Source organism: Vanacampus margaritifer, chromosome 14 (genome assembly GCF_051991255.1).
Source record: "Vanacampus margaritifer isolate UIUO_Vmar chromosome 14, RoL_Vmar_1.0, whole genome shotgun sequence".
Classification (NCBI taxonomy): Eukaryota; Metazoa; Chordata; class Actinopteri; order Syngnathiformes; family Syngnathidae; genus Vanacampus; species Vanacampus margaritifer.
In genome coordinates this window covers 14,182,202-14,202,336 of record NC_135445.1, presented here as the reverse complement: position 1 = coordinate 14,202,336, position 20,135 = coordinate 14,182,202, and the positions used below count along the sequence as shown (strand labels likewise).

General features: G+C 38.1%; 1 long non-coding RNA gene across 1 annotated transcript; it reads left to right on the top strand.

Annotated features, from left to right (window-relative positions):
* Positions 1-660: 660 nt before the first annotated feature.
* Positions 661-6,731, top strand: LOC144064035 (uncharacterized). The gene is made up of 2 exons (XR_013296693.1): positions 661-2,869; positions 3,126-6,731. It is a non-coding gene; the product is annotated as an uncharacterized LOC144064035 (long non-coding RNA).
* Positions 6,732-20,135: the final 13,404 nt, after the last annotated feature.

The following is a 20,135-nucleotide window of genomic DNA, read 5'->3' as shown; positions in this document are numbered from 1 at the left end:
GCAGGAAAACTTCTTCATCAGATCCTGAATACAATTATTTTGGACACGCAAAGATTACACTTAAAATAGTAATCAAAATATTCCTTCAAAATGGTGACCCCGACGTGATTTATTGAGACGTTTTTCAACAGCTGTGATTGATCCTGAACACCGGATTTCTAAAGCGCAAAAATATTAACAAGGTGAGTGGACATTTTATCCACGTAGAGAAATTCTGGTTGTTTGGGATCAATACAGTTGCATTTCGTCTGTGCTAAGTTGTATTTGGGATCTGTGAACAAGTTAGGGGGTTGTAGTAGTATTTCTTACGGTGGGACGGAAAGTCCTCGATTTTGAAAATTACTACGACATTGAACCATGCATGGGAGTTTTTTCCGCGGTGGAATAGGTTGTGTTTTTATTTCTTCGTATGAATAAGCCGTCAGTATATAAGATACTGGGAGTGCGGAGTGGATTAGCCGCCTGTGTGTTAACAAGGTGTGTGCTGTGTGGAGTTACTGAAACGAGGGACATAATTCCTCGGTGAGTGTCTGTTGTGTTAAATCAGAAGCCGGGAAAATATTAAGTCGCGCATAGGAATGCCCCGTGTTTACGGAAGTGACGTCAAGTCGAAGCGCTTCGCCGTTTAAAACGGCATGTGACATTGGGTACCACGGGGGATTGGCTGTTGGGTTGATTGTAGTTGTGTTATTAGCCGCTAAGTGTTGATCACACTTAAGTGAGTGCTGTTGTGTGTTTTGTGCTTTAAGCGGCCTGTGTTGATCACACAAGGCGTCTGCTGTGTTGAACACCCGTATATTAACGGTGTGTGGTGTAATATTAGCCGTCCGTACATTTTTACGTTCGAGAGCTGTGTGGTTTAAGCCGCCCGTGAAGATCCGGATATATTTGTTGAAGTCGCGCAAAAGGTATTTAATATCTGTTTCGTTTTCGTCTTGTTTGTGTTTGTCTGAAAAAAAAAAAAGAAAAATATTTTTTTTGGGGGGATTAATGAGAATACTTTTGATCTGTTATATCGTAGTATAATAAGTGAGACGTCACTGACTTTATAAATATTAAAAACGACTAATTACTACATATTATGGACGGAAAAAATTGACCGTAACTAAGGAGGTTTGCATAGACTTCCGGTCGAGAGTCAGAATTGGTCGCTAAGCGAACAGTGAGTTCATGATGCTGGACGCATTTCCACCACAGCGTCAACGTAAGTATGAAACTCTTTTAAATGTATGAATGCGCACGAATTGTGATAGTGGTTGGTTCTCACCGTTGTAAAGTGTGGTGTGTTTGTGGAATTTGATTGTGTAAACAGCGCCAGACGCTGATTACCTCCGTGAAAAACACTTCTATAAGTTTCTTCGAATGGAAGAAAAGTTAGACGGTGCGCAGATGGCGGTGTTAAGTGATTTTGAGAATGAGGAAACTGATGCTAAACTAGCGGCTCTGACAGCGTACGAGTTTTGCGCAGGAGATTAGTTTTTGGTAAGATGCTACCGTGCGAATCTGTTTTTAAGGCTAAGGATGAGTTAGCTGCGGGCAGCCGCATCTGTTAAGAAATTGGAACATAAATTGGATGAAGTGTTGACTGTGAAAGATGACCCGGGGGAAAATTTGAACCAAGCGAGAGCTCTTGGCTTAGAAATGAATTGTTGAGTGAACGCGTTTGTTTGTTAAGCTCCATGGTGTGTTGTGGCCACGCGGTTTTTCGTTGGTTGTCTTACAATGTGCGCGACGTGTCTGTGTCGCAGCCGTAACGTTGCGATGGATTGTGCGCGAATAAGTCGACATTTGAGCTATAAGTACGTGGTGAAGTTATTATTAGACGAATAAACGGTGTATTTTACAAATGAGTGCGCACTTCGGAGAGGTTTGTGTTCGTCTGTGGTTCAACAACTGAGACGCCACTGAATTAAGTTGAGGAGTGTGTGTTGTGTGAGTGTTTGTTGAAACTATGAATATGTGAAGCATGTGTGAATTGTGAGTTTAAAGGGGGGATTTGATTTCTTCTTGTTTTTGTGTTTTTTCTCCTCAATGCCTTTATGACAAGGGAGAGGAAACTGAAGTTACAGTAAGTGAAAGAAGGACTGAGTTTGTTGGAAGGCAGGTATTTTGTGTCTCCAAAAATGAGCGAGATAAGATAGGATGTATATGAATGGCGTTTTGTAGGAAAGAAAGAAAAGATGGGTGGAAAGGAATTTTTTCCCTCCAAAATTCTTTGTCCTCAAAAAGGGTGAAAAAGAATGGTAAGCAGGAAATCTGCATATTTTGAAAGTAGGGGAGAATTCTGCCTTTTGTCTGTGACAATTTTTAAAGCTCTTCCCCCCACGCTTGATTAGGGACTAAAGGTCTGTGAGGATGGGGGCCGTGAGCTGCTGTTTTAAGAAGGTGGTGATTTGTACTGTTGTCTGTTAAAATTAAATTAAACTAAATAAAAAGGAAAGGGGGTGTGATAAGTTTAGTCCTCTCTCCCATTGTCTCCATTTGGGAGACTTGTAGTCTGTTGTGTGTGTGAATAGCAGGGGTCGTCTAAGGCTAAATCAAATTGTTCCTGCTATGCGGAAGGATATAGAGGTCTAGGTGTTAACTACAGGCCACTATCATATTATTTTTAAAATCAGATCTGTGTTTTTATAGTTGAATGAGTAATAAAACCAAATTTTAATATAGTTGAATAAGTAATAAAACCAAATTTTAATTGAAATAGACTTTTCATTTTTGATTTTATATTTCCCCTGCATCTCTGATAACTTATTCGTAAGTGTGAAAATGATTTAACCTTTGTCTTTATCTGAGTCCCATTCTAGAAGTCTGGAAAGGACTTCCATCCAAGTGGCCAGACTGACAGCTGTCACATTTTCTTAAATTTGAGGTAACACATAATGAAGATGTCTATGGTAGACATATGCGTAAATATAGTACTACTACTTGCTATAGTGTAGTGATCAAATTCAAATAAAACCACAAAATTAAATAAATGAATCAATTAAAAATAGTTTGAAAAACAAAAGATTTTGGGGGAATTTTTTTTTTATTTTTTCTTGGAAATTGAATGACAACAAGCAGTGTTCTCTTGCTATGATCTCATCTCCCTCTGTCTGTTCCGAGTGTATAAATGTTTCGGGCAGGTTCAATCTTTGACTGAAAGGTGTTTCACTTGGGTGACTCAACCAAAAAGTGCTGGAAATGGAATGAACAGCATTCTCCTGCTATGCTTGATGTTCAGAGTGGACGGCGAACTGAACAATGGTCACTTTCGGGGGGGAAGTGACCACACGGACTGCAAAAAGGATGGTACACTGTAAATCCGCTCGTCCTGTGACTGTTCAATGACTCTTATGCATTGTTTGAGCATAATGTCCAGCAACTTTTTGAGCCGACAGGATTATCATCGATTCTGCCATGATGAACTTTTCCTGAGAGCTCCAGTACACAAAGCCCAGTGCCCGCTTTGAACTATGCCCTGCATAAACTGCTATCGACAAGGACAGGAAGGAATATGAACTACAGTTGTGGACTCAAAGTTCTGGAATCATCTGAGTTTGGTGCCTGAGGTCGTATGTTGTATTCTGTTTGTAGACATTTGCACTCTGTACTATGTCAGAAGGGAGATGTGATCTATAGCAACACAGTTTCGGAAATTGAGAACAGCTTATGTGAATTAGGGTAGTACAAAATTCATTCTAATCCTTAAATACTATATTTTCCGTTGTTCGATGCTTGTTGAATTTGGCCTTCTATTTTTTTCCCCATTTCTCTTTTATAACTTTGGCTTCTCAGAGTGGACTCAGATATGGAACACTTACGCCGAATTTGCTGGTTAAATTTTTAATTTTTGATTTAGGTCGCAGCACTGATTTTTAATTGGGTCATGATCTGCAAAGTTCCCTGCTGTGTTTTTACAAGCCCCCACTACTCTGTAAAAGAGGTGAGGTTAGGTAGCATTTTAAGAATACTTTTTGGTTGGTTTAAAGTAGGGATTTTGTTTTGTTTTTCTGATTATAACTCGTTCCTTTTACTAGTTGAGATGGCAGATATTTGGAAGATTTGTGACCTGCAATAGATTAATGGGGTTGTTTAAAAAAAATAATAATAATAATAATAATTCTTCTCTTCCTGACCCTAAAAGTCCTCCGCTGCAGGATCTTAATTTACATCTGCTTAAGTTGGTTGTTTTTCTAATCTACAGGATTCAAATTTACATTACAAACTCTTGCCTCAAAGGCTTTTGTTTTGATGGCTCCTGGCTAGCTCAGCTGGAAATCTTTTTATAGTTCTGGTGTTGGCCAAATTGTCACAATTTGGTTGTTTTTTAATCTACAGGACACAAGGTGTCTGTTTTTCCTCTTTGAAGCAGCAATTTGGAAGCGGCTGCAGTTTTCACATTCAGGTCTGAAATGATCAAAATTGATCTTTATCAGATGGGGGAATGATTGGTCTGTCTGAGTTTGTTGAAAAGGAAGTCTGATGTGAGAATGATTGGTCTGTCTGATGTGAGAATGACTGGTCTGTCGGTGTATCAAAAGGAAGTCTGATGTGAGAATGAAGTTTGGTGTGAGGAATTTACAGGCAAAGAATGGAGCGGAGAATTGGAGGATTTGACCATGGGAGGAAAAGTAAGTTCTACAAAGATGACAAAAGACGACCCTTATAGCAGAAATACGGTAAGTATGTTCCATCTCAGAAACGATTGAAAAGTATAATTTCTAGAGCCCATGGAATATGCCATTTAGGTGTGGAAGGAACATTGACACACCTGGGTGACATTTTTTCATGAGACAAGTTGTTAAAAATGAACTGCAGTGTTTATTTAAGGTATAAGTATAAATCTCTTCTCAGACTGTTCATGGCCCGGCCGGACATGAATGGTTCTGAGTTAAGATGATGTTGTTTTTAAATGATGTACACTGCTATAATAAGAAACCAGCGTTAAAAATACAGAAATTTGATGTACGACAAAGAGCACATTTATGCTAAAATCTACAACAGTAAATATCATGGTAAAATATTTGATTAATCATTATCTACCATCATAAGGGTTTCCTAGGATGATTGGATCAGACAAACCCACTTGAAAAAACAAAACTTCATAAGATATAGAAAAGGCATTGATTAAAACATATATTATCTCTGATCTCAAGGACATTAAAGAAAAATAGAAATATTAAACAATTGGCCTCATAAAGTTTCAATGGCAACAAGACTTTCATTATTATGCCATTGAATGTACAAATGTCATTAAACGGATTCTGTTTGAATGCCACAACAAAAATAACTTTTTCCGTGTCCAACAGCATGTTTCAGGACCTACAGAACTTAAACAATTAACATTTGCTAAAAATTACCAGGTGCTCTTTTCAAAGTAAAGAATGAAGACTATATGTTATGAGTGACTAAATGAAAATGATTTTGCACACAGATTGGTTTGCTGATCATAATGGTGGGGGTCACATCCACCACGTGAGCCACGAGGTCCCAGGCTCATCAAATCACATCAATTGAAACCGACTGAGGGGGTTGACTAAGCTGCTGATCTGCGTCCACACCAATTGGAGCCATCTAACGGATCCCACCACACCCGGTTCCAGTGTCTACCTGACAAGCTGCCCAAGGACAAGGAGGAGGTCGCTGAAAGAAGATTCATTGGAGTGCCTTTTCCCTGGGCACGGATTGACACAGTTGGAAAAGCTGATCAAATGTCAATCTGCTGTTTGAAAGGGGGAAATCACTCAAATCCCCTTTTCATCAATTCACAAGGATTGAGTCACACTGGGAATGAAGTCCCGTGACCTTTCCTGCGATTTCTGGCAGTGAGCCAGGGTTCGGAAAGAGGCTGACAAACGCCTCTTCTTAAAAAATTTTGACCAACTGTCGAACGCACTTTTCATTCAACAAGACCTTCATCAGGAGATGGCTTCGAGGGACGGACACATCTGCTATTGCGTCGTGACACTTAACCACATCACATAGTGTTATGCCTCACATTTATTATGCCCCTTCCACCGAATTTTTTAATGAATCAAACTGAATTTTGACTGCTAAGCCCCTCTATCTTTCTCTCTCTCTCTTTCTCTTTCTCTCTCACCTGCTATTCTTATTTTCTGAACTCCACACATAAACATTGCTTCATTTTTGCGACGATCAAGATTCGCGCTGGACTTTCTCTCTAGACTATTGTGGGATTAAATGTCCGGTTTTTGAACTTATAGAAGTTCAATGGTAGGACTGAAGACATTTAATATTTTCAATTTGATGTTTTACTGTTTTTGAATTTACTTATAGGCATATCAATGTGATATAAGCATGAGTGTTTAAAAGAATACAGTGGAGTAATGATTTTGTGAACTTTATTTGATCTTTGTACCCTCAAATGCTGTTGGAGGGGCAATGTGCATGATGTGTCAGAGTCTTTTGGCATTAGAGACTAAAAGTCTGGGGTTAGATCCTAATTGCATTTCTCCCCCAGTCAAGAAGGGGAACTGTATGTAAATGTCTGTTTACTAATAACATCACGTCTGTTTGCTAATAACATCACACATTTGGTCACTAGGAGATGACATGTCTGCCCTTTGTTCAATCAAGAGCCAGGAGGAGGAACCTTTTATCTTTTTTGTATAAATGAGTCGATGTTCATACAATTGTCACACACTTGGAATCATCACGTTGCATTCTGATGTGATATTCTGACTGTGTCTTTAGAGGCCTCTAAATAAATTCTTGCAGGAAAACTTCTTCATCAGATCCTGAATACAATTATTTTGGACACGCAAAGATTACACTTAAAATAGTAATCAAAATATTCCTTCAAGACCTATTTTGGAGTTACAGTACTTGAAAGAGCAATTTTTAATGATAAGAAAATAATATACCCCAACACAAACCTCTTCACCCCAGCCAATTAAAAATCAAAGCAAAACATATTATCTTTGTTGGAAAATAATGTAATTTTCAAGCAGTAGTGGCTCCTCTATGATGACACGACACAAAACATTCTCTGTCTGACAGCACAGCATCAAGAGTGTTGAAGATATACCAGGAAACAAGCCAGTACAGACTCAAAAAGAAAACTTCTTCACCCTAAAAATGCTAGCAAACAAATTATCCATCTCAAAAGCTCACTAATGAGGCCCCTCCAGGATGACAGATCCATATGTGCCGTGGCCACAAGGGTTGCTAAGTATGTCAGAACAGTGTCAAGATTGTGGATAGCCAATATATATATATTTTTTTAAAAAAGCCCAATGTATCATATTTGCTAGAAAATATATATAGCTGGAGTTGTTGCATCGCCATCAACTCAAATTGCTCAGGAAGTGCTACTCCTCCAAAAGTAGTCAAAAAGGTAAATTGTGTTTGCCAGGAGAGTGTCAACAGTGTGGAAGGGATTCTAGGAGACAGGCCAGTCCAGTCACCAGAGGCTGACACCCTTATTTGAAATTGCTGAAACAATATCTTTTCCCACACAGAGGTCATACACACGACTAAAACCACAGCATGAATCGTCTTGAGATAATCCACTTCCTGTCATCTCAATATTCCACTTTGATTTTGAGTAGGATTATAAATCCAGTCATCAATCCAGTGCTAATTTCCCACCAATTCCCTATATTGCATTACGTTTCATGCTGAATTAGTTGCATGTGACTTGTGAGAACAACTTGAGGTTCTGAAGCTTGCTAACATATTTTGCAAAATGCATCCTTTTTAATGGTTTGTATACAAGGACTTGGGTCTCTTTAGTGCCTGCCAACCAATCAAGTGTGAAACTAAACAACCAATAACGTTATCTGCCTAGTTCTGAAAGTGTGTCTGTCAGCAAGCTGCTCTGCAAACTGAGGTCCTCCACCATTAATGCTACAAAGCCAGTGGTGTTTTAAATTTATTTATTGTATTGGTGACATGTGTGGCTGCACAGTCCCACATTCCCAAGCGAATTTGTTCTCGATTGGGATTCGGAAATGTAAATCATTGGCGCTGATATGGGGAATTTGCGCCCCCTTGTGGAGATATTAGCGAGGTTCGAACGATTTTGCATAATATTATGAGAAGTTATCCATGTTATGGACATTCACTTTTTTGCACACTCTGTATTTGCGGGAGGAACTAATGTAGCAATTGTTGGTACACATAGGTTCGTAATGAGTCAATGGAGTTGTAAAAGTAATTTTATTGGACAATATCCCGTACAGGGTTTAATTCAAACTAGGACGCACTGTGTATGTATTTATGAAATGCTGCTGCCACTAGTATCGTCCACTGTCGTGGGGAATCGTCCAAATGTAGTCATATTTATATATATATATAAATATATATATATATATATATATAATTTTTTTTTATTATAATTATTTTTTTTGTGATGAATTGAAACTCTGAGGATTTTAAATTTTAAATTTTAAATTAAAAAAAAAATTGTATTGTTTTTCTATTTTTATATATAGATTATATATATATATATATATATATATATATATATATATATATATATATATATATATATATATATAATTTATTTTATTAAAAAATATATATTTTTAAATTTTTATTTATTTATTTATTATTTTTTTTATTTGGTGAAATTATGACCAATCTAAATTGTTGAAACTGACTGCTCTCTTTGACAATGCAATGTTAATGGGTGATATGCTTTCAATGTTTCCACAGAGGACTAGAACCAATAATATTCCTACTGTTACTGTCCCTCCACTGGTATGACAGTATTTTGGGTTACGCTATAATAACTCATTTAAAAAACACAATTTCCCGTGATTGATCGTCATCCCATCTGTTGATGTTCTGTTGAATGTATATACAATGTGTACATTGGAAAGCATTGTGCGTGTTTTTTCCACATTGTAATGGAATATCTCAGAACAGAACAATGATCATGTGCTCTCAAGCTCATGGTTTCTTTTACAGTGACTTAATCTAATTAATATTCCCACTTATAGGACCGCCAACCGACCCGTCCTTCCAGAACACACACCCTATTTCTAGACATTTGATTCTTTTTCCACTTGGGCACTTGTTCTTGTACTATGCGGCTACAGATACAGTATGCGCTCGTAAACAACACTGCTTAACGTGACAGAAATTCCCAAAACATCTTGACCTCATTGCTCACATGTTTGTGCTTTGACTGTTGCGGCAACTGTCGCTCCAACAATACCGCAGCATTATTGACTTCTAACTAGTGTGTGTGTGCACCACGAGAGGTCATTATGTACCACGACAAGGGTGTTCAACTCAATTGTCTGTGGTTACCCACTTAAGCTCCAGTCCATGCATTCTCAATAGGTTTGCTCGTATTGGACAGGTGCTCGGCGGTCAACCTTGGGATGCTGCACTAAAGCATTCTATAAAACAATTACAGTGCACTGTTATTAAAGTTATTGAATACTTTGTTGACTTGAAAGGTAGAAATATTCTAGCACAAGTCTTCTATACAGTGTGTCTGTGCTAAACTGCATACCTACAGAAAATGAAATGCCAATCTGTGACAGGATTATAATAAAAAAAAAAAGCACACGAGATTTTTACTGGTGTGTGCGTGTGTGTTCTGTAAAAAGAAAGTCAATATTATTGCACTCTGATATCGACCATTTTTAAAGCATTATAATCTTGTGATATTAAAGTTGTAATTTTAACAACTGAATTTCTAAATAATCATATATTGCTTTATTATTCCTTTCAATGGAGCCCAAATATTTTTCTATCCTTTGTAGAAATTGGTGTATTAAGATTTGCGGTTAAATTTGACTTTCACAACAAAAAAAACGCACACATCTTAATCTATTACAGTAGGGGTCCAAGGCTCCAGTCCTCGAGGGCACCTAGCATGCATGTTTGCAATCCTCCAGTACACCTGATTCATTTGATGAGCTCATCATTTCTGCCGAAGCCTGATAATTATCCTGATCATTTAAATCAGGTGTGTTGGAGGAGTGAAAAATACATGCAGGGTAGAGTATGTTTATTATGACTTTGATCATGTTATTTTAAAAAAATATATAGATTTTAATTTGACAATGTTTTTATTAGTGATGTTCTAATACTCTTTCTTATGAACAGTTGTTAATTTTTTTTTTTTTATGAAAATTGTCTTAAGTCCCACAAAATTACAAGAAAAAAAGCCTCAAATACTTGAGAAAAAAAATCTAAATTTATGTTACAGGAATTAACTCTTAATCCAATGAGAATTATCAAAATGTTATTTAACAAATCTCCTAAACGTAAAGAAGCACTGACTGATTTGTGCCAAAGCAGCTCTGCTTATCTTGCACTAAACCACCACAGTCTAATTGAACCATATATACCGTAAACCGGGCCCTCCATTCCAGGTTCTGTGTCCCGCTATATTGCAGGGAGTTTATTTGAGAATACTTTTATATCTCAATTTTGGTGTATTTAAACTTTTGGCCACTAGATGGACTGCATTTATATCTTTAACTACACCATATGGTGCTCAAAGCGCTTTACAATTAAGCCTCACATTCACCCATTCATACACACACTCATACACCAGTGGTTGACTGCTGCCATGCAAAGTGCTGCCAGGTCCACTGGGAGCAAATCGGGGTTCAGTGTCTTGCTCAAGGACACTTCGACATGTTCACCAGGGGTGTGGATCGAACCTAACGGATGGGAGCCGACCACTCAACCAATGAGCCACGCCACCCCTAAGATTACAGAACACTTGATTTACATTGTGTGCATTTGAAAGAATAAAAGTGAAAACAGGAAGTAGGCTTATTTCAAGATCAATCCAGTTTTTGCTAAAGATTATTCAACATTAAATAATCTGTAATCCTGCTTTTTACACCCACAGAAAGTGACTGCTGTAGGATCATTTTACAATGTAAATCTTTTGGAATAGTTATTGACGTTTAATGTGACATAAGTTTTTTATGTTGGAAAAAATGGGACTTGTTTACTACAGTTAACATGGGGATTAGTATACTGTCACACCAAAATATTTTTGTCTCATCAATTGCTGTTACTCTCAAATATATCATATGTTTTTAAATTAGTTTTTGTATTATTATGTTTTGGGAGGACTGAAGCATATGGCAATTCAGTTCATTTCAATTCGTCGTCAACTTTTAAATCAAGCTACTACGGCGGCAATATAAAAAAACATGTGTTGTAAAACTGGTCTGGACGTAACCATCCTTGTGACACATGTTGTCCGAGGCGAAACAGACAGCTGAGTCTCCAAAAAGCCAAGCGCAATTAACACCCTTTAAAGTCAACATACCAGACTCGTAACCGCAACAAGCCCGTGGAAGGTTTCAGACGCGATCAAGTCAATTACCACCACAGATGTAAATATCCCGCGCTAATTTTCATCTCTGTTGCTAGGCCGAAAAGGTCTGAAGCATCATTAGTGAGGGAGTCCGAGAACTAATGTTTTTTAAGCGAGAGCGTCTAACAATGTTAGATGGCTAAAGGTGATAAAGAAGGCAGTGGTGGGAGATTAAGAGGGACCCGTCAATCACTTTGTGGGGCTAATTCCACTGGGGCCGGCTCCCATTGCACTAATAGTCATACCTAAAATATCCATCCAGACACATACCAATTATCACACATTAAAAATGTGCACCCAGACAATTAACATGCTCGCAGAGAATGTCCTCCACTTGACAGAATGAAGTGAGAATAAATGGGATTTGGAACAATGGGATCTTTTTCCATTTAATTTGAGGATCTGAAAGTAAATGCATTTGCACTTTGCACATATTGTAGTGAGTCTAGTTAAACACGCATTTGTTATTATAATTAAAGTATGCCATTTCCTTCACCAGATGAGACTTTTCTTTAAAAAAAAAAAAAGCTTTTGCGTAATGAAGTTCTCTTTGAAAAAAATACATTTCTCAATTCTAAGTTCCATGTACAAAGAGGTATTAATTTAATTTCAATTGTCATCCATTTGTTATACTAATTATGATCCCTCAAGGGGAAATTCAGTTAGACTTTGCTGTATTTTTGCTGCACACATGCAGTCATGCCAAAAGAGACGGCAGTGTAAAGGTTAAAAGAAAGAAAGAAAATGAATAAACATAAATAAGGAAAACAGTAGTTAGTTTACATTAGGAGAGTAAAGCCCTCTTTAAAAAAAAAAAAACACACACACACACACAGTATAACAGTTAATCATCCCTGTGTCTAAAGTCAGCGGTGAATGATGAAGAATGCTACATGAAATTCACTTCAACGTCAGTACACAACAGAACTTGCAGCTCTTCCATCTTCAACCCAATCTGCTGGGTCCAATAATTAACCCAACCCGTGGGTAAAAGTTACGCAATACGCTCAAAATCCACAGCTACCCAGCGTTTGTCTTAGGAAAACAACCCATCAATTTTTAGCATGGAAAATTTCAGTTAGGGGTGTGTAGACTTTTTCTATCCACTGTATTTTGAAAGTGTCTGCTGGTCTACGCTAGCAGTGTGAATTTTAAAAGCCTCATTAGCGGCGTATTTGTGTTCGTCATTCTTCAACGGCCAACTTGGCTTCGGCTCTCAGTCGTGAAATCAGCGAGCTGGAATATTGTTGTTGTTTTCTTCACTCATCCTGACCTGATGTGAGGTCGGTTATTGCTCAACAGATGGAAGGGTATAGCTCACTCGCGCACACACAAACTAAACACACGCAATGTTGTTTTTCTTGTCTCGTACACAACTACTAGGAAATATTAGATATGCATACTCAATAAACAAGACATATTCCCCCTTCTCATGCAAGGAACCCTTTAGAGAGTTGTCAAGGCAGAACACATCACTTGTCTAGCAGAGTTCAATACAATGAGACATTAAAGAAAAAAATACGAGCACATAAAATGGGAGTCTGATATTCATATTTGTACTTTCCTGGTGGCTTTCGCCTCACTTCTGCTCAGTTTGAAGTATCACAGCAGAGGCACAGTGGTGAACCTCAAGAGATGGAGCGGAAGGATGTGAACAGAGGGAAATAAAAGATGAAATTAGGAGGTGGGAAAAGGAAAATGAGGAAGCAGTCATATAGAAGGTCTTGCTCAAGGTAATCAATAGCCATGTGAAATGTTGCGCTTTTGGTGAATAGCACACAAACTTCATCAGGTTGAATTGCACAAGTGATTACTAGTGACCACGAGAAGAGTCGATGCTTTCAAAGCTTTGCATCATCCAGCCAGCGGTTCATTTTAATTAGTCCCAGTTTGTTACTGTCTTTAATTGGGAGGGAGTGTGAGGCTTGAAAAGTTTCAAATGCATATTTTATGGCACTTTTTTTTTCTCTCTTTTTTTTAAAAAACTTTTTAGTTGAATTAGTACTGCTGCTTTTAATAGTCTTTTCTTTTTTACTTTCAAATTAACTTTCTATATTGTCTGTATTGCACTTTGTTATGTGTTGTTTTGTTTTTTTATGGCGGGCTGAAGGGCTTGTGCTGCACAGGCGTGCACCACCTCTGTGGGGCTGTTGAAGCAAGTGTGTGGCATCATCCAAATTTAGGTTTACTCACACTTCGAGTGTCAACCCTCTTATTGAATGCAACACGTGAGCTCGAGTCTTGACAAAGGCTTGAACTTGTGTGTTGATTATTTGTGTCAGGCCTTGGGTGGGGGCTCCAATACAGTCTCACCTTACTGTCACTTGTCACAGACAACAGATGTTCACATACCAATTCCACACCACGTTGTGTATTGTGTGTCTATAGGGTGGGGTTTGTGTGCTGTTCATACCATGTGATTAATTACACTGCATGCTATGATAGGAAGAACATGGTGGTTAGTGGTTAGCCCCTCTGCATCACACTTTTGAGGTTCTGGGTTCGACATTTTGGCTCTGGGCTTCCTGTGTGGAGTTTGCATGTCTTCTGGAGTTTATCCCAGCTGACTTTAGGTGAGATGCAGTATAGACCCTGGAATGGTGGCCAGCCAATCGTAGGATAATTTACAGTCTTTATGCTAAGCTATGCTTTTTAGATGATCCATAAGCATTAACCTCAAACTAGCATCCACTTACTTTAGCGCTTGTTCTCATTAAGGGGGTGAAATGGAGCCTATCCAAGGGTGCACCCTGGACTAGTAACTAGCCAATCATAGGGCGCATGTAGACAAACAGCCACTCACACTCACATTCACACCTATGGACGATTCAATTATTATACCATTTATGTTTTGGGGATGTGCTTGGAAAAATCTCATGCAAGCAAAGGGAGAACATGCAAGTGCCAAAATTTGACCTCAGAATTTTGACCCTAACCCTGACTCCGTAACCCTAAGCTTAACCCTGCTTTGAAAAAAGCATAAATCCATCATTAACACAAGCAGCCTGAATAAAAGTAACATGTATTTATCATGAAGCAAACATACAGTGTAAATATGTTATAAAACAATAAGGGATGTCAAAATTAGTGTGTTAATTTTGAGTTAAATTAAAATTCCTTTAACACAACAAATGTTTTTAACGCGTGATTAATGATCGCCCTTTACTTGGAAAGCCTGTAGGCTACTGGGAGAATTCCAGTCGCAACGCAGCAGACACGTTCATGCCAAAATTTAGCTGTAATAAATTTAATAATAATGTATATATTTGTGGAGACTGGGGTTTACAATTCAAAAATTTTTTCAGAATTTCACAAGTTACTTCATGTTAAATATTAGATAGCTCTTAATATGAAAAGAAAAATGCACTGAATTGTCACCGTCATACAAATGCAATCATGCCATCTAGTGGCAGAAAAATGACCTCAACACAAATCAACACACTTTTTTACAGTACAGTACATATTTTTAACTCTTTCATCCCAGTCACAAGTTTAGACATGTATATGTTGTGTATGATGTTAAATAGTGAATTGGTGGGAGGAAGATTTGTTTGGAAGGTTGGATGGTTGTAGGCTAGCGGGGGAGCTAGCAAGAAGCTACAGCACGTAGCATGCCGCTGGACTCTCAGCTCAAACTTTCGCTCAGAGTAAATTCCAGTGAATACCGGTTGCCATTTCCTTCTGCCGTCCATGAAGCTTTTTCAAACTGCCCGCGTGTGGAGGACACGACTAGTCAGTTTGTTCGTTCCCACCTCCCCGACATGTAGCAACGGTCCCACTCGCGCTCTCTCGCATTCTCTCTCTCTCACCCTCATTCGCACTCTCATCGTAGAAATTGTAATCCCTCGAAGTAATCCCAATTTTTAATAAATGTACCTGAAATCTGATTACATGCTTTTTCCTGTAACTGTAATGGAATACAGTTACATTTTTTTGGCAATCTGATTACGTAACGATGGTACATGTATTCCTTTACTCCCCAAGCCTGTATATAAGTGCCAATATTCAGCCCAATCAAGAGTCTTAGACTTTGTTTTCCAAGTTGTGAATTCCAGCGTGTTCATTGGTCATCCGTCAAACTCCAACAATAGCGATGCCACCCTTCTTCTGAAGACAGCTGCATCCACACACACCATCTGAGGGGTGTGCGTGTGAGAGTCTCCGTGCCTCTCTATTGAAGAATATGTGCATATATTTCTTGTGATTTTTCCTGCACATCTGTTCAGCGGGACAGTTCACCTGCGTGACACCTCGGCAATATCATTTGAAATGGTATTTAAGGATAATCTTATAAAGATTGATTATATCATTGTTGGCAGAGACATGTTATCTCCCCCAGAGTATAATGAGGAAACTTTTTTAATTGGAAACTAAATTAGAAAAGGTGGTAATCGTAAGCACTGAAAGGAGGTCAATGCCTCTTTACATGATTGAAGACAAAGAATAGTGGTGAAAAAAAACGGGCTCAATATGAAATGCAGATGAATATTTTGGCTGCCTGTGTGCGTGTTGGTGAGCGTCCACCTTCATGTGGTGACACCACCATCTGCTGCCCGTCCGTGCAGGTTCTGTCCAACCCAGCAAGACACCGCCCGACTCTCCTCTGTGTCCTGCTTGCGGTCGGACATCCAGGTGGCAATGTACCAAATGAATCAACCCTGTTCTTCACATAGGCCAAAACAACGCGTCGTCCGTCTGTTTCTCGCCACGCTATCGGGCTCATGTCGCCATCCATAGAACCAACTAGCGCCAAACAATGGCTGTGCTTCTGTCGTTGAAAAAAAAAAAACCTAAAGAGGTGTCAGATGGCAGGCGTTTGTAAGGGGGGTGGATGAGGGGATAAAAGGACATGAGAGGAGGGGATGGTTGCTTTCGTCTCATCTTTTGTTCTCCTGGATAATAGGACCGTCACCCTGCAACTCCGTAAGCCGCAGCAACCTTTGAACTCAAACTCAATCCGGGATGTTGTTTGACCTCTGATTTGTTCATTTGTTTTCCCATAGAACATAATGGAACTAATTAGTTCCAGGATCAAGTTAAGACCATTGCAAAACATTTATTAAAATAATCAAAGCATTGTTTTTATGGAAGAAGTTGTGCTTTTTTTTCCGCGGAGGACAAAACAGCACACTTAAACTGGACATTTGGTTGAAATTCCATTTTGGATGATTTTTTCTTATGCAAATGAGCCACCTCTCGCAAAAAAAGTGAGCTGTACAGACGCTCCCCACCTTACGAACGAGTTACGTTCCGGACGATCGTTCGTAAGGTGAATTTGTTCGTAAGTTGCTTCAGTGCTATATTTTGTATTATAATTTATGTTTAAAGCCTATATAAGTATATTGAAGGTTTATATAAGTATGTTTAAGGCTTGTACAAGTAACCTGCATTGGTTTGTACTGAAAAAAACTTTTAATAAAATGGAGAGAATACGTACAGTACTGTACTACGTATGTTAGAGAGAGAGAGCGAAAGAGACACACACAGTATGTACATGTACGTAATAAGATAAATAAAATGAAGTTTAACTTACTTTTGGAAGATGTACTCGATGCTTAAGGAGATGATGGAGGAGGAGGAAGAGGAGGATTTTATATCATGAGAGATTCTTCGTCGTTGCTGGAAAAGGCTTCAAAAGTTATTTCCTGCTTCATGGGGACCGGCGTTTCTTCCTCCTCCTCCTCGCCACGTTGCTCAGCCTCCAATGACCTCTCACAGCGCCAATCGTCGGTATTAGCGGCGGAAAGAAGCACTACGCGCAATACAAAATCTAACTTACAGCATTTATTTCCGAACATTTTTCGACATACTGTACGCGTAGAAATGTTCGTATGTACCGTTGTTCGTAACTCGAATGTTCGTAAGTAGGGGAGCATCTGTAATTCAAAGGCAGATTGCATTTTCACTCATGGATGCAGAACTTCATCCCCATTCCCCACGCAGCCACATTACACTTGTAATTTAAGCCTGCAATTCCATTGAGGGGAGAACGTTTGCGAGTGGTTGCAAAGGTAGGTAGCAAAGTATCTCATCAGGGTTCGTTTAGGGTCGTTCACCAACAGTTTTGACGTTTTTTCTTGTCGCGTGGAAAGTTTGAACAGTCAGCGTCCATTAAAACTGTTGGAGAACGTCTTTGCGACCTTGAATGAACCCTGACAAAAAATCATTATCGGCTACAATCGCAAACATTCGCAAACATTTGCCTCTCAGTGTGATACGGACTTTAGTGCTCTTATTCGCTTATGTAGCAAATGCAGCAGGCACATCGTCAAATGTAAACCTTGCCCATGTTGTCAACTTTATTGAACATTTGCTCAAATTACCTTTAATTAGGCATGGGCGAGTACCAATACCAATTGTCAGTATTGGGTCAATACCAGGCCTTACAGCAAGGTGTCGATGTGACCAGTACCAGCATCGACAACCACGATATGAGAAGCAAAGCAAACAAAAAAAGAAATTAGAAGAATAGAAAATTGCTATTCATTTAATACAATTTTTCAGGAAAAATGCTATATTGGGTTATATAGGTCTTTCTTTGAAAGTATCTGTCATTGTTCACATGGGGAAACTTCTATCAAAAGTTCTAGTGGTATTGCTACTTGGTATCGGTATCAGGCATTACTCAAGAGGTGAGTGCTCGTACCTGTAGGTACGGTCTGAAAAAAAGTGGTATTGATCATCCCTACCTTTAATTATATGTTATTGTTAATGAATGATATACGATTATATATAATATTTAGGGAGAGACTACAGTTGTGTGCTGAGCGCAACTGTACATATCACCATTGATCACTAGTTGGCTTTCAGATGTCAACTTACAAGCACAGCTGTATTATCAGTTATTTCATTTAACCTGTAAGTGTTTACATTTTCAAATTTTCACTTCCTAGGAAAAGTTCAAATATATAATAAAATGAAAAATTTAATAAAACGTCTCAACTTTTTAATGCAGCGAGACAGAAGTTAAGTAAAAAAATAAATAAATGCCAAATTGCTGATGGCAACTCAACTTCACGGTTTTTAACATACCTTAACAGAAGTGTAAAAAAAGAAAAGAAGTGAACTCAAACTACATTATATATTTGTTTGCGTGACACTTGAAATATTGATTTATTTATTTTTTATTTTTATTTTTTATTTATTTATTTATTTATTTTATTGTATTTTTTTTAAGGAGAGCTCAGTATTGTTCATTCGATTTGACATCATCATTGCTCTCCTTTTTAAAAAAAAATAAAAAATGTTTTTGTTTTTTTAAAATATATATACATATATATACATATACACACACATATATATATATATATATCTATATATATATATATATATATATATATACACTTTATATACACTGAAATATTGATTTAAAAAGAAGCACGTTTTCAAAATTCATTTTGTCCCTTAAAGGCTACCGTACTGTACCTCCTATTACATTCTGCTACCAAACAAAGCAGCCTATCCCAAATTTTGGCAAAAAAAATGCAATATCTGATAACTGTGTTTACTGATAATCACAACATTCAAATCACATTTCTCCAGGAGCGTGCAACTTTTAAGGTTGCACTGACCGTAAATGGTAACTTTACGTTTTCAGCAGTAGCAACTGTGTCAGATTGCTCACAGTCAATTATAAATAACCTCTGTTGCCCTAAAAAACTCAGCATGCCTTCAATTCCAGGCAAAAACAGTAAAGGGACGAAACATACATACATCAGTGCCAACAGCCTGGAGGACAGTAGAGAGGCGAGAGGAGGATTTATGGCCACCATAAGAGCTAGATGTCAGATATACAAAGGTAAATGTTGCAAAGGAGTAAATAAAGGCCATTAGGATTGCTGCCATTATGGTTGATGAGGCCGGCTCGAGCCGACCAGCATCTGCAACCCACATGAAATCTAAAAATATTCCAGCACCATTGACTGCCGCTGTGCCGTGGCCTCGGTGGGTAGAGGAGTAAGTGCATGTGTATGGTATGTTTGTGTGCATGCCTTGCAGTGGGAATTGGGAAGCGGCTTACTTCGGGGTTTGACTTTGTCTACAGGCCTCCGCCGCAGCTATGCTATTTAAAATAAAATAATCAAGCTGAAGTGTGCACTATATTGACTATAAAACCGCATGCATGCGTTGAGGCAATTTGAGAAATGTAAACGCTTACAGGAGAAGTACAGTACTGTATAATGCTTTAACAACAACAACAATTTAAAACAGTTTTGTGACAAAACCACACAAGAAGAAGAACATGCAAAATTCAAATGTGGACCTGAGCTGAGATTCAAACCCAAAATTCTTGGAGCTGTAGGGCTGAAATGACCCGTTTTATTTAGTTATAAATTATAATTTAAGTGGAAAATATAACTTTAGAATCTGTACAAACGGGAAAAGATTCTACATATTTAATTCTGTGAGGTGCAAAAAAATGTCCACACATAAATCAATTTAAGAAGATAAAAATCATACTCTCATGGTGCACAGGGTGTGACAATCATCAGGTGTTCACTAGAGTGTTATTGATGATGATGTATTTATTTATGCTTATTATTATTTGGACTGTGTTTTTGTTGTTGTTATTTTTGGTTCTTGTTGACAATATCCCATGGTTAGGCTTCATTCATGTTTACATTTATCATTTATTTGTATAAATAACTGACATACTGGTACATAAAAAAAAAATTATGTCCTAAGACACCAGACATAAAGAAAATAAAATGTTTGCAAGTTTGGCTTCAAACCATCATGTGACCAGCCTGTTGTTTGTCATTTATATATCACACTTGGAATACAAACTGTTAATACTTCACACTTACATGTACTGTACAATTCATTTTTGTTT